The sequence below is a fragment of the Mauremys reevesii genome, linkage group 4 (assembly GCF_016161935.1).
Source record: "Mauremys reevesii isolate NIE-2019 linkage group 4, ASM1616193v1, whole genome shotgun sequence".
NCBI classification, from domain to species: domain Eukaryota; kingdom Metazoa; phylum Chordata; order Testudines; family Geoemydidae; genus Mauremys; species Mauremys reevesii.
This window is the reverse complement of record NC_052626.1, coordinates 48499809-48515055: the sequence shown is the minus strand read 5'-3', so window position 1 is coordinate 48515055 and position 15247 is coordinate 48499809. Positions and strand designations below refer to the sequence as shown.

The window sequence follows — 15247 nt, the reverse complement described above, 5'->3', positions numbered from 1 at the left end:
CAGGAATAAGAAACACTGACTTTTTAGCAAGATAAAATGAGGGGGAGGCAGCCTCCAGCTGCTATGATAGTCCAGACAGGACATTAAAGGGTGGGGGGGGAAAGGAGCGTAGCCTCCCGCTGCTATGATGAGGACGGTTACCAAGCATTTTGTACCATCTGCTGGGAATGACCAGGAGTCATTCCCATTTTTATCCAGGCGCCACCGGCCGACCTCACCAAGGCCAGCCAGGAGCACTCACGGGATAATGAGGACGGTTTTCCACCATTTTGCACCGTCTGCCATCAGGAAAGGAAGGGGAGGGGATGCTGCTGTTCAGCGCCGCAGCATCGCGTCTACCAGCAGCATGCAGTAGACATACGGTGACATTGAAAAAAGGTGAGAAATGATTTTTTCCCCTTTTCTTTCATGGGGAGGAGGGGGGGTAAATTGACGAGATATATCCTGAACCACCCCGGACAATGTTTTTGACCCTTCAGGCATTGGGAGCTCAGCCAAGAATGCAAATGCTTTTCGGAGACTGCGGGGACTGTGGGATAGCTGGAGTCCTCAGTACCCCCTCCCTCCCTCCATGAGCGTCCATTTGATTCTTTGGCTTTCCGTTATGCTTGTCACGCAGCACTGTGTTGAGTCCCTGCTGTGGCCTCTGTCTATCATAGCCTGGAGATTTTTTCAAATGCTTTGTCATTTCGTCTTCTGTAACGGATCTCTGATCAAACAGATTTGTCTCCCCATACAGCGATCAGATCCAATATCTCCCATACGGTCCATGCTGGAGCTCTTTTTGGATTTGGGACTGCATCTCCACCCGTGCTGATCAGAGCTCCACGCTGGGCAAACAGGAAATGAAATTCAAAAGTTCGCGGGGCTTTTCCTGTCTACCTGGCCAGTGCATCCGAGTTCAGATTGCTTTCCAGAGCGGTCACAATGGTGCACTGTTGGATACCGCCTGGAGGCCAATACCATCGAATTGCGGCCACACTAACCCTAATCCGACATGGCAATACCGATTTCAGCGCTACTCCCCTCGTCGGGGAGGAGTACAGAAATCGGTTTAAAGAGCCCTTTATATTGATATAAAGGGCTTCGTTGTGTGGAAGGGTGCAGGGTTAATTCGGTTTAACGCTGCTAAATTTGGTTTAAATGCGTAGTGTAGACCAGGCCTATGATTTGTGAGTCACCAAGCAAGACTGCATTTCTAACCTTCCAGAAGTGTTGGGGGAGAGGGGATGGATAAAGACATGAATTGCCTTCTCTTCTCCTCCTGCTGCCAGTGAAGGAAAAGTGTGTGCATATGTGTGTGTGAGAGAGTGAGGCGGCAATGAGTTGTTGCTTCCCCTTCAGGTCATGTTGCCTTAGCAAGAGATAGAACTAGCCTATGAGTTACAGAGCTTTCATGGAATGCTAGGCACCCAAGAGTGAGGTACTTGAGGTATTGTGGTGTTTCCAAGGGGGATTTGTGTCGCAAAGAAGGCACAAAGGATAATTAGCAATAAACAACATATTTAGCATCACTGTAATAGACTGTGACCTCTAAGTTTACAGATTCATTAAAAGTCCTTGCTATTGGGCTTGTAATGTCATCTGCCAGTTCCTTTAATATTCTTGGATGGAGATTATCCAGGCCCCTTGATTTGGCCCCATTAAACTGTTTGAATTTGACTTCCACCTCGGATGAGGTAATTTCTACTTCCATGTTCTCATTTCCCATTAGCCCCCCTTCTACTACTCCTAAGCTCATTACCTTTATTTAAAAACTGAGGCAAAATATTCATTTAGGAGTTGGGCCATGCCAAGATTATCTTTAATCTCTTCCCCAGACTCAGTGTTTAGTGGTCCCACTTCTTTCATTTTTTTTCTTTTTATTTCTATGGCTATAGAATCTTTTACTATTGGTTTTAATTCCCTTTGCAAGGTCTAGCTCTACTTGGCTTTTGGCAGTTCTCACTTTTCCCGTACACTTTCTGACTCCAAGAGGTAGCTTTCTTTGCAGATCGTTTCCATCTTCCATTCCTTGCAGGCTTTCTGCTTTCTCTTAATAACCTGTTTGAGATACCATGAAGTCAAAAGAGGAAGAATGAGCATTCCCCCTGACTCTACCCACTCCTGCAAAGAGACTTTATGATCTTTGCCCCTTTCTCTAGTGGAGCATTGTTGGTGGGACTGAGAGAGGGGGAACAAGGAAATGGTGCTGCAGAGGCAGTTAACTCACTCCGCTTTCATCCATGAGTGAGGAGATTCCCCAGAGACCTGAAAGCAGAAGGGACAATCCTACTCAAGCTCTGAAGGAATGCAGCTTCTAATGATGATTTTGTATGCTCCTAATTCAGGCAGCTTGCCTCATCTTCATACTCTTAAGCTTTGGGCTTGCTGGACAAGTTATCCTGATATTTCCTGGTCCCATTTAGTACAATTTGTTTATATAAAAATATAAGCCTACTCAGAGTGTGTTAATTTTACTCCCTGAATGACTTTAACATTCAGATTGCGGGCAAAATGGGCGGTTCCTATGTGAGTTGTCTTATACACAAGTATATGGGATAAAACATTTTTTTAATTCATTACTTTAAAATGTTCAGGTTATCAGTATTTCAATGCTTTTAGAAAGTGATACAAATAACAATTTTCTTAAGATATGAGGCAAAAACTTTCAGATAGAATTTAAACTGTAACTTGATATGCAGTAATGTAAAATGTAATTACAATGCTCTAAGTTGTATACTTTAAACAAAACAGAAAAAGAAAAATGCCCCAAGTACTTGAAGGTCAGGCAATTTAGGGTTAAGATTAAAAATTCAAAAGTCGGAAAAGTGTTGAGTTTAAAAAACCCTAAATTAGTTCAGGCCTCTTGTGTGGACACTCTTTATTTCAATTTTAAAGTGGATCATATTGATTGAACTTAAACCAGTGAGGAATTGATGTAAGCTAAATTGATATGGGTATTCTTATACTGAAAGTGTTTACACAAGTAGTTTTTACCAATTTACAAAATTGGTTTCTAAACCAATGATGTTAAATTGGTGTAACTTTCTCATGTAGACAAGATCACAGAAGTGGGTCTTTAGAAGGGATTAGAAGATTGTTGAACTAGCCGTCTAATTTCCTGTTTTCTTTCTAGAATTTTATAATATGTATATATAACTATGCACAAAATAACATTATTAAGTCTGCCAAGTTAACGACTCAAAAGTTAAGAAATGCTAGAATTAGGGAATGCCTGATTTTGCAGGTTTAATGTTTGGTGGTTTTTATTTTTGTTAATTTCCTATGATTTTAAAAAAGCAAATTGAAAAAACCCAAACAAATTTAATTTTTGGCATTGTATGGACACCCATGTGGATCATCAACAGGGCTGGAACCTTTACACCCCACACATACACTTTTGCTGCTTGAGCTAATAGAGTGACTGACAGAAGTAGAAGGATGGTTCTTTATGCAGACCAGCATTAAAAGGGGATGATACACTTTGTCACTGTGTTTCAAAGAAGTTTGCTGGCAGCAGAAGTATGGTGAGACTCAGGAATTCTTGGTTCCATTGCAGGATCTAAAGGGACTGGCTCTTCTGTCTGTTCCCTCCCAAGCTTGACCCCTTCTGCTTCATCCCCTCCCACCTCTCTGAGTAATATGTGGCAGGTGGGCACCCTCCAGGCTGCTCTCTGTGCCATCTGGTACAGGTCTGCTACTCTATCTGGGCATCTACCTTTCTGCCACTGATCCCTTCCCCCTGGAGAATTGGGTCAATAACAAGGCCAGGTTGGTCACCAGTTGCAGAGATGGACAGGGCTGCTCCAGTGCCTTTCTCTTTTGGGAGAGGGCCTGGTGCTCAACCAGATGCTGTCCATGCTCTGGAACTGGTTTACTACACTGAACCTGCCCCTGGGAACCCTAGACGGTCCCCAGAAGAAAATCCTGGAGTTTTTCTGGCCAATGCTTCACTGGGTCTTTGCGGGTGTGCTGAGCCTCCCCCTGGGGTAGAGAGGATGTGCTTGGTCTGCAACTGTAGCCAGGTCCCTGCCTTCCATCTCCAGGTCCTGCAGAGTCTGCTTTACAGTGCAGGTAGTATAGCATGGAGCGCACTGGTGCATACTTTCCTCCACCGCCTCTGAGGGCTCCAGTATGACTGGCAGCTCTTTTGGCTCCACCCGAGAGATGTCCCCTAAGACCTCTCTGAGCTGCCAGTCTCTTTCACCAGGACCTAGAAGCTAGTCTCTGCAACCAGGAAAGTGGCAGCAACCTAGTGGGAGGATCTCCTCTCAGAACCCCTGCTACACAACCCCCATCTATGTGTGCAGGTGGTGGAATCTCCCTTGGTGCACTGGAGGTTGGTCCTGGCTGGTACCACCACACTGAGACCTCCAGGACTATAATTGGAGGGTTGGAGAGGACCCCATGGTGTTTAACCAGTGCATGAGGCTGTCCACCCTGACTGTCCGGAACCCATCAATGGGCCCCTGTCCTGTGAGCCTCCCTGGCTCACCCCAACATGCAACCTGAGCTGAATGCACAACATTCAGTTGGTTTGCCTCTGAACTGCGCCCAGGAAACATGTGTATTACTTGTGCTTCACATCATCCACTTCCTTGCCCTTGTGTCCTGCCCCGACACTGAGAGGTGGGACTTGTTGCCAATGAAGGAGGGAGAGGAGCCCTGATGGGGCAGTCTGCACTCCATTCTAGTCCCACAGCCCGCCAGGGATATTCGTTGATGGCATAGACAACTTGTGCCTCTTGATGCTGGGGGGGCACAATCTAAAGGGGACATGTAACCACCCCACATCTCCTCTGCCCAGTGACCTCCCTACTCTGCTCCCAGTCCGGGCCTGCCATGCTTTTGCTGCCCCACCAGAATTATCTGCAGGGGAAAGGGGGGCTCTGTCCTTCTCCCACTGCTCCCTGGCACATTTGACCATTCTCCCTGGCAGCCGGGCCCAGGAGGGAGCCGCTTCTCATGCCATCTGAAGCTGGCTGCTATGGGTCACTGCTCTGTGCAGCACAATGGTTGCCTGCAAGAACCAAACTGCAGAGGCAGTAGCAGTGGGTTGCCCACTGCCCAGGCCTGGCTGCCAGGGACAGGGGCTGAGGGATCTGGAAATGTGTCTCCCTATCCTGGCTCTTGCAGGCAGCCACCGGGCTGCACAGACCAGCAACCAGGAGCAGTGGACGTGAGAAGTGGCTGGTCCCCAACCAAGCCTGGTTGCCAGTGACGGGGCTGAGTGTGACAGGGGCCAGGTGCAGTGAGACAAGGACAGACCCCTTCTCCCTCCTCCTGGCAGGCCAAGCAGAAATCTGGGGGGGAGGGCAAGGTGTACTTGAGCCTGCATGCCCCCCCCCGAATCCCCATGCATTGCCTATGGTTGGCAGTTCCTTCATAGAACCCTGAGCACAGCTGTGTACCTGGTGTGGTTCATAAACACAAACTCCCCCAACAACTGTCCCTTTTGTGTACCTGGTGCACATCTACACAGAGCGCATCAGGTTGCATCCCTTCTTCAGCTCCTCCAGAACCTCCTACTGAATGTTGGCAGACTGGGACTGCTGCCCGCCCGGAGCGGTGGAACCGGGGAGCCGGCTGCCCCAGCACCTCACCTCCTGATTCACTCACACCCTATCTGTGGCCTCAGAAAGTTGCAAGACTTCCTTGTCAATCTGCTCCTGGTGCTGGCTAAGAGAGCCATCCATCACAGCAGGAGAAGGGAAGTGGAGAACAGGGCAGGGAGGAGAATGTTTTACAACTGTTCTACCTTGGTGGGTCCTTTTCTGTCCTTGTCCGATCATGCCTCTGGGCACAGTTCCTCTTGGCAGTGTGTCCACTGACTCCTTAGATGACTTTGAGGAGCAGTGGGTGTTAGCTGGAATTCTCAGCCCAAACAGTTATAGTTTGGCAAAGTTATAAGTACTCGAAAACAGTCTTAGAATGGGAAGTGTTAAGCAAATTTCATAGGCTGTAATATTGATCGTTGTGTCCTCACACTTTTAATTCTTGCTTTTTTTCCTGTGGGAATTAAATTTCCCAAACTGTGCTATTAGGTAGGCAAGTGTCACTGCCCCACTTTATAGAGTGGAGTAGGAGTGTGTGCACAAAGGTTACATTCCCCCTGTTTTAAAAGACCATCTTCATCTGCCCAATGTTTTGGACAGCTGCTTTCAAAAAGCTTGGTTTAAGTGTCTCTTGTCCAGGGCCGCACACGTAGCCCTTAATCACCGCCTGAGGTGGGATTAGAACCGGAGTCTTACCCTCTGCCAGTTCCTTGGACTAGCCATTTAGCCAAGAGGGAATAAATCAGCCTCGTCAGCTCGCGCCCGTACGGATACGCGCGCTGGGAGTGCGGGAAGGCGCGCGTCCGCCCAGTTTCCCAGGGAATTCGCGGGAGCAGCAGAGGTTCTTCCCGCGCACGCGCAGCCGGCCGGGCCTCGGGAGCGCGGAGTCGCGCGGCGGCGGGAGGGAAGCTGCTGAGGTAAAGTTAGGGGGAGAGACAGACTCCGTCAGCGAAGCGAGAGCCGGGGAGGCTCAGCGGCCGCCATTACTGAGCCGAGAGCGCCGGGGAGGCGGGACGGGGCCGCGGCGGCCAAGAGCGCGGAGGGCCGGCAAGTCTGGGAAGCCCGGCGGGGAGGAGAAGCCGCTGGCGAGGAGAGACCGTCCCGGGAATGCTGCTACCCCCGCCGCCGCGGAGGAGCCGGATCCCGACCGCGCGAGGTAGGGGAAAGAATCCGTTCCCCTGGGATCTCACCCGGCTCCCCACCCCGGGCTGCAGGGGCCGGGGCCGGCGGGCGGAGAAGGGGGAGCTGCTGCCGTCGCTGGGTGTAACCAGTTGGGAGGGCTGGGACTGCTGCCCGCCCGGAGCGGCGGAACCGGGGAGCCGGCTGCCCCAGCACCGCCCGGCACCTACGCGCGGGGGGGCGGCAGAGGAGTGCGCTGCCTGGTCCCAGACAGGTGAAGGGCAAGGCCTGAGCAATGGGAGGGTCTGAGCTTGCCGTACGAGGCTGCCAGCTGGTCACGGTTGTGGGGGGAGCTTTCCTAGTCCTCTCGCCTTCCTCCTCCTAATTCTTTCTCTTCTCTTCCTTTCTCTAATGGATTTCAACTGTTCTCAGTTCTCCCACCCTAGCCCCCTTCCCCTACGCCTCAGAAATTCCTTGAAATTAAATCTCAGCAAACTTTGCTCCCTTAATGATCTGTGTGCGTTTCTATTTTTCCACCAGGTGGGTTTTTGAAATAGGGGAACCAGGATGAGATGTTGCAATTTACAGCATTTTATATCCTTTCAACCGGTGTAACCTTTAGACTTTATCCACCCAAGGAAAGCTCTAGGGATACATATAGAAATAACAATATGGTGTTGCGGATGCATGATATAGGGAGGGTGAAACACTGGATCTGTTTAAAAATTTAAGGTCAATAACAGAGAAAATGGGAAGCCACCCCCCTATTTTGCCCCCTCTATATATGAGGCTTTTGGTATCTTCAGTGCTAAGGATTTGCCTAGTAAGTGGGAGTCAAACATTTTAAATCTAAAACAAAATAGTCTAGAGGTGTGTGTGTGTGTGTATTCTTAAATTGAGATTCACACAGATGATTGATTTTTTTTTGCTTAGATATTAGAGATTGACAGAATTTTTTTTAAAAGTGTGCACTGCAGAATAAAACTGAAATGGATCACTGCATTTGCTGATCAATCGCACGTCCATTTTAACTGTGTGTCTTTGGAAGGCTTTCACTACTATTGAAATGAATTACAGCACTGATACTGGTATACCCATTTCATATATGAATGAGGAGTTAATAGGTGGTATTTTTCTATTGTGTTGATGTCACTGTGTCCTACCTTATAAGGTTCTGTGGTATGAAAACTGTTTTCAGCTGTGACAACAGTTACTGTAATCCCAGAATTATGCTTTTAAAAAAAAAGAATTAACAGTGCATATTTAAAACTGGCAGGTTTATAAATGAGGATCCAGGTACATTTTTGACATGGGGGCTTATTTTTTTTCCTTGTGACTATTGGTTTTTGTTTATGGTAATATGCTACAATTTAAATATACTAATTTTACTATACTGTAGTAAATGTGCAGTTAATATAGTGGTGATATTTTTAGAGGCCATATAGTACATCATACAATGTCAGAACATTACTTTAAGAGTTTGTTACATTATCACTAGCTTGTTGCTTTTAATCTGGGAAAATAACGTTCTAAACGCTGAATATACAAATTACTAAAACATATCTTTTATAAGCTTGATTGGAATGTAAATAGGTTTAATGGTGCAGTTGTGAACAACTCAATAAAATGAAAGACTTACAGCCAAGTTTCTTCTTTTGGTGGTGGTAGGCTTTATTTTTGCTAAGGTGCGTCATGGGTAACATAATCCAATTAAATATTTTATGCTCAGAACAAATTGTCTTTAAAATCCTATTGTTAACACAGGTATAAACGAACAGTTTGTTTTTTGAGGTTAAAGATAAAAAGTTTTCTTTGTCCCTTAGGTCTTTATTTTCACAGAAAATTTCTCTATGATGTTTACATAACCATATTAATCAAGTTTTCTGAGCATCTTTATTAAAGAATAATGCTACTAAAAATAATTCCATTCCATATAATAAAGGTATTAAAGGATGCTGGCAATCTTATCAGACCCCCAAAGGTACTTCCTTAACTAAGGGTAAATTGAGGTAAAACTAAAGGTAAATATAGTGGCACTCCTGGAGGATGCCTTACATATAGTTTTAAAACATTTATTATTTTTAATAGACTAATATATGGAATATTTAAAATTTTTTCTATAAAGCAGTCTCCAGAGTTGATTCTATATGTGAATTTACCTTTATTGAAGGAATAAAAGTTTTGTCTAAGTGGATGTCTGGAGTGAATGAGTAATTTGTGACTTCAAAATTTAGTCACTGTGCATAGATATGTTCTACTGTAAATGAGCAGTTACTAGAGAAAACATTGTGAATATCCCAGATAATTTGATACCACTACTGCAGTGAGCAATTATTTTAGCACTGGAAGATGATATTTGTTACTGATAATACACTTTTAGAAATCTGAGGCACTGCAAAATGTTTTCAAAGGTACAACTTGGCCTAAAGTATCAGAGTATCTCTTTATAATAGTTAATATTTGCTACTTGGAGAGTGCTTTTTATGCATAGATCTCTAAGCACTTTGTAAAATGAAAATAATGCTTACTCACATTTGTAGAGAGGGAAACTGAGACAAAGATGTGTGATTTGCCCAAGGCCATACAAGTCAGTGGCAGAACTAGAAATAGAACCAGATCTCCTGACTTTTAGTACTGTGGCCTAAGCCATATCACAATTCCTCCTTAAAAAGGACACTTGATTTACATGGCACAACACATATGGGTTGCTGAGTTCTGCTCCACTATTTTCTCTATCCTTTTAGTGACTGGTTTTATTCTCTTTTCTTCCACATGCCAAACAGGTTTTAGTTCAGTTTCACAGTTTCTTCCTCTAATTTATGACTTTTCTTTTTTTTCCTCTTCATCACTTCCTTTATCCCATTATCTTGCAGGTTCTGTCTTGAATTTCTCCATAATTCCCCTTGGTAATCTTCCTTCCAGCAACACTTTTGTGGTCTTTGAGTAACTATACTGTTATCTGTAAATGGAGAGCCTGATCCTGCAGTCTTTGCACTGAGAAACTTTTGTTGAACAGCATGAATATCTTTAGTGGGAGTTGCTCCTGCACAATGACTACAAGATCAGGCCTAGTCTGATTTTGTGTTACAGTTTTACTTTTTGCTTCTGTTTAAATAATGGTATTATATCTAAATTTAACAGTTGTCTTTCAGATATTTGAAAATCTTCTGTAGAAGACCAATAGCCTAATCTAGAGAAAAAAAATCAGACTTGAATAATGATGGTAATTTGAACCATTACTGTTTGCCAACATATGTGTCTTCATAAAACAGTTGTTTGAGATTTCAAGACAACACATGTTGTGGGTGGTTCCTGATTTTAATACCCACTTGTAGTTAACTTTTTATCTGAATACAGTAATGTAATAGTCATAAAAATGCTTCCTAGGATTTTAGAGAGAAATTTCACAATAGCAAATGGTAAATGTAATTGGTGAGCACCATGTGAAATTACTAATAGTCAAAATATAGTTACTCTTGGAACAATTAGAATACAAGATCCCATCCTGAGAGCTCAGTGGGGTGTTTTGTTTTTAAAAGTGGAAATAATTTTTAGATTATATTAAATCTTAAAAGAGAATTAGGAGGATTTTCAAACTGAATGTAATATTAGTCAGTCAGAGATAAAATGGAAAATCTAGTGGGTTGAATCATAGAATATCAGGGTTGGAAATGCCCTCAGGAGATCATCTAGTCCAACCCCAAAGCAGGACCAATCCCCAGATAGATTTTTGCCCCAAATCCCTAAATGGCCCTCTCAAGGATTGAACTCTCAACCCTAAGTTTAGCAGGCTAATGCTCAAACCCCTGAGCTATCTCTCCCTCCTAAAGGGACTGAGAAATTGGAACACCTGCTTTTAACCCAAGTTTTGCCTCTGTGTTTTGTGTGTGTGTGTGTGTGTGTGTATATATATATATATATATATAGATAGATAGGTTCCACTTTGGGCAAAGCACGTAATCTTTCTGTCCGTCCCAGTTTGTAAAATGAGGATAACAGTTTCTTTATAGCTTTGGAATGAGGATTAAGGGTAGAGGATTGCTCTTTAAAAATGTAATGTGATATATTTAGAATTCATATAATAAAGAAAAACAACGAAAATTTGGATCACCCAGTTTCATCCTCCATCTATTTCGCATTATTACTTGCTGTACCATTCAAACTAATTTCTTCTCTGATCTTGAAATACCTGCAATGTTAGTGCTCAAGCCACCTCTCTTGGTAGTTTGTTCCCGTATTTATTTTTGTTAGTTATTCCTGTGTTGAAGTTATTTCCCAACATGTAGCCTGAATGTTTTCTTCCTTGGTTTAGTGTTTGTGGGTTTTTAACCTTTTAAAATAATTTATGAAAGTTATTTACACATTTTCAATCCCTTTTTATAAATAATTCAGTTTGGTTATAGTCACTGTTACTAAAATTAATGCTAATGAAAGGTGCCCAATTGACAGTCTTGGATACTTAAGAGTAAAATATGGTCAGAGGCAGTGCAAGCATTCCTAAACAGCTTTGTTTAATGTGCATGAATGTTGATTTGAAGTGAGGTGCGTCCACTCGGCGATGGAGTGAGACTACCAACTCACTTTACAAAAGCCCTCACAAGTAACATCTAAGGGTATCTCTTGGTAACTAACATCCTGGAACATCTTGAGATGTCTAAAAGTAATGAATGAATACTGGTGGTTCAGTGGCTCTGGTGTATGCATCATCAATATAGTTCATACCCAGCCTTGAACACTAATACCTAGTGAATGTTTCCCGGGAATCAAGGTTTCATTGTACATCTTCCTCTGCCCCCAAAATAAAGTAAAACCAGTCTAATATTTAATTAGGAACTGAACCACTACCAGAGATAGGAAAAAATGAACCTTTGTTCATGTCCTTTTTCAAAGGACAGCACCGTAAAAGTGTAACTCCCTTTCCTCTCTTATTACTTTATTGCAGCATCCCTTGGTATAAACTCAATTTTTGTGGAGAGCTAAAATAAAAAAAGCTGAGGATTTATCATCTTGCGCCATAGCGATGCTTTTATTTTTCTGCTCCAATTGTTATAACCCACTGTAACTTCCTAATTACAAACCTATCCAGTAGCTTGTAATGTAATATATAACTGTATTTTAAAAATATATTTCTTGTAAGTATTTTTAAGATACATATATGTGGAAACAAATGTAATTCACCTGTGTTATATTTTAATATTAAGGAGTCAGACTTACAACCAAAATCACTAGGATGAATTTATTTTTGTATCAGTTTTTGGATGTCCAAAATGAGGTGCCATTAATGGGCCCGATCTTCAGAAAAGATTGGGCACATCCGCCATCTAAAAATCAAAACTCAATGTCAAGTTGGGTTCTCAAAATCACAAGTGATTTAGAAAATCTTGGCCTAAATTTCTATCTCAGATGTATGTGGTGGTGGTGAGAATTTTTGCACAACAGCATAAGTTAAGGATGGAGTTCTGACTTGGATTTTGCCTCTGAAATTACATGTATTTGTAGATTTAAACTAAAGTAAATCTTTCTGATGAACAAAATAAAATGTTTTGTTCCTTATCCCAATGCTGGTTTTCTTATGCCTGTATAACTTTGAAAGTATTAATGGATTATGTGTTCATTTTCAGATCCCTCAAGGAAGGACTCCTTGAAGGAGATAGTTTAAATGTGTGACATCACTGCAGGGAAATCCCTGCAAGTTAACCATCTTCTTGCTTGGTACCTTGCTTCTATCAGGGTAAGTTTAAGCTTTTGATCTTCATAATGTTCTAAAAAATTAATACAAGTGAATAGATACTGATTGCTACATATTGTTATGTTTTTTATAATAACTACATTCTGAACTTTAAAAACCCGTCCAGACAAAGTCCTATGGCAAGACATAGGCAATTCAAAGCAACTCTTTTTGCAATGATGTCTTGCATTTTTTCAATATGCATTAATTCACAAAGCCCTTCTTTTAGGGACCCAAAGATAGAAACTGTGTGATCCTTTAGTAACCCCAAAATCTTGGCAGGTAGGGGATTTTAGAAATGAAACAAAACAAAGCTCTGAACTCACAACAATCAAAAAAACTAGGGAAAGTTTCTAGAAATTAATCTTTTAATCAGATCTTTAATGATACTTCAGTGTAATTATTTTACGTTGAATAGAATAAGACTTTAAAGCTCATGTCTTATCATGAATTTCTAGAAAATGCACATTTGTAAGTTTACAAAACCTTGTAAACATGGAACATTTAGAGGTAGGGTTATACAGGTGTACTTAGAAGAAAATCTTGCTTCCCTTTAGGGAACAATATAGTAGTAATGGTCTGTTAAATGCCTACTCATAATGTATAGTCAGCTTATTTCTTTAACAGGTTTATTACTTTCTCAAGGCATTTCATTGTCTATTTGTGTATTATTTTCTAGTTCGATATCTGTATATCTATCTATGTATAGCTATATCTACATATGAATGAGATGGAAGAAGAACTGCTGGGTCATGTAGTTCATGTTCCTGCTAATGCCAACCTTCCTTACAATTTTTTCCTTTGTCTGTCTTGTTAATGCTCCAACTGATGAAGATCTTTCATGGAAAGTGGTAGATGTTGCATCAGTCTAATACGCCTGTCAGGAACTTTTCACTGCTACTCAGCAAAACTGTTTTTCTTTCCTTAATTTCATTCTGTTATTCCTAGTTGAAATTGCTCTTCATTCGTCTTGTTCTTAAGTGTTTAATCTTTTAGAATAACTTCCTTACTGTCTTCTCAGTTGTACAACTTGAAAGTTGATATTGATTTCTGAACCCAGATTTCTTAAAAGCAGAGGAGAAGAGAAGGAAAGAATTGGTGTACAGTTTATATATTAAAGGGAATACATCAAATGAAAAATCAGTTATGTCTGAAAACATTTATATGCTAGAGTTATGAGTCAGCATAGAAGATTGTTTTTTCTGTTGTGTTTGTTTACCTCTCATTTGACAGTATTCTGTCTGCAGTTGGTATCAGTCTTTGGTGTTGTCATTCATTTTGTCCTGTTTGTCATCTTACAGCCACAAGGGAAATAAAACTTTTAAAAATAAAAAAGGAGAATGTGAAAGTAAAACCTTAAATTTGTAGTTATAGTACCCAAAATTACTGTTTACTATTTTTTTTTTCAACTAACTGGATTTCAAATTGATGGTGTATTTTGAAATAAATCAGTGAATCAGACCTTCTTGGCCAAGACTTTACATTCCAACTTTCAGTTCACAGCAAATTTTTACTGTACTGTGATGAACAGAAAATAGTTTATAATGAAAATGTTGACTCACTGTCTAATTTTCATCTCGTGAATGATGCCACTATAATGTGTTTTACTTTAGAAAACAAACAAATAAACTTTGTTTATATTACTATAGATAATACTATGTTCTCAAAGGATTTATTTTTGCTAAAATGGTTTTGCTGAGAGAGCCATTTTGTTTTAGCCCTGCATTCTCTGGGTTGTAAGAGCAGGGAAAAACCTAGGAAGAAGGAACTTACAATATCTTACATTGTTTTACTCTTTGAACATGTTTCTGACTGAGACTGTTGGCAAATAATATCAAGCATAATAAAATACATAATAGTAGTTTTGCCTCTTGTGACCAAAAAAACTCACTGTGATGTAGAAATCAAGCTGAGTTTAAATTCCTTGTTTTTAATGAAATGTATTTGGTTTTAAAATTACCCATTTTAGTAATAGCAGCATAGCTGAGATAACATTGTAGGTGAAAGCTGTTAAATTTTAAGAAAGTCAGTATCATGACAACAGATGTTACATGTAAGTATTTTGCTTCTGATCAATTTGAAGCTCAGTTTTAGTTCTTTCTAATGTAGATGTCAAACGAAAAGCTGTGTTTGTGTTGCATTTGTTTTACAAAATAAAGCCATGAAAAATAATTTCTTGAATATTTGACATCAGTTTAGTCTATTTACAATAAATTCTTATTTGCCTTATCTTAATTTAGGATTTCAAATGTAGATACATCTTAATATTTGCCTATAAGTTTTAAAAGTCCTGACCTAAACTTTGACAGGTTTTGGAAATGTATTATGCCAACTTTTTTTTTTTTTTTTAAACTAAGAGCTTGTCTATATGAGACATTAGTGTGTGGCAAGCCATGGTGCAAATCTACACCACATTAGTTTGCAGTGTATTAACATCCTGTGTAAACAAGCCCTAAAGAAGCTTTTAGGGAATCACATCATTCATATCGACTGTTGTTGATAGATTTCTTTGGATAATATAAAGAAAGACCAAATTATAATTAAGTTTGATTGCAAAATTGAAATGAAAAATTTAGGTGGGTTAAAATTCCAATTTTGTTTCTTTGTGTTTTGGTTGCTTATAGATGCACAATTGGATGTTTATTTAATGAGTAATTACATCTGTACAAATGTATGGGTGGTACTCTAATCTAGCAGTAGTCCTACCAAGTCTTCAATGTCATCTGTTACTTCTTGTTTTCCCAGAAGTCTGTCAAAACAGATCATAACTAGACTAGACTACCTATCCAAATGTACTCTCCTCTTCCCCCTCTCCCCATAACTTCATAGTTTCTAAATTAAATAGATGATCTGTTAAGAAAGC

At 41.1% G+C, this 15247-nt stretch overlaps 1 protein-coding gene across 9 annotated transcripts in view; it reads left to right on the top strand.

Moving 5' to 3' along the window:
* The window catches only part of ARHGAP5 (Rho GTPase activating protein 5), a 172215-nt gene that overhangs the window by 86395 nt on the left and 70573 nt on the right, over positions 1-15247 (top strand). For 5 of the 9 annotated variants that reach the window (XM_039536943.1, XM_039536938.1, XM_039536945.1 and 2 more), the window contains exons 1-2: positions 6423-6693; positions 12278-12387. The gene's annotated coding sequence lies outside the window, so the exon portion shown is untranslated. Of the gene's footprint in view, positions 1-6422; positions 6694-6826; positions 6931-12277; positions 12388-15247 lie in introns of those variants that run through there. The other 4 variants (XM_039536939.1, XM_039536942.1, XM_039536940.1 and 1 more) reach the window with 3 other exon arrangements.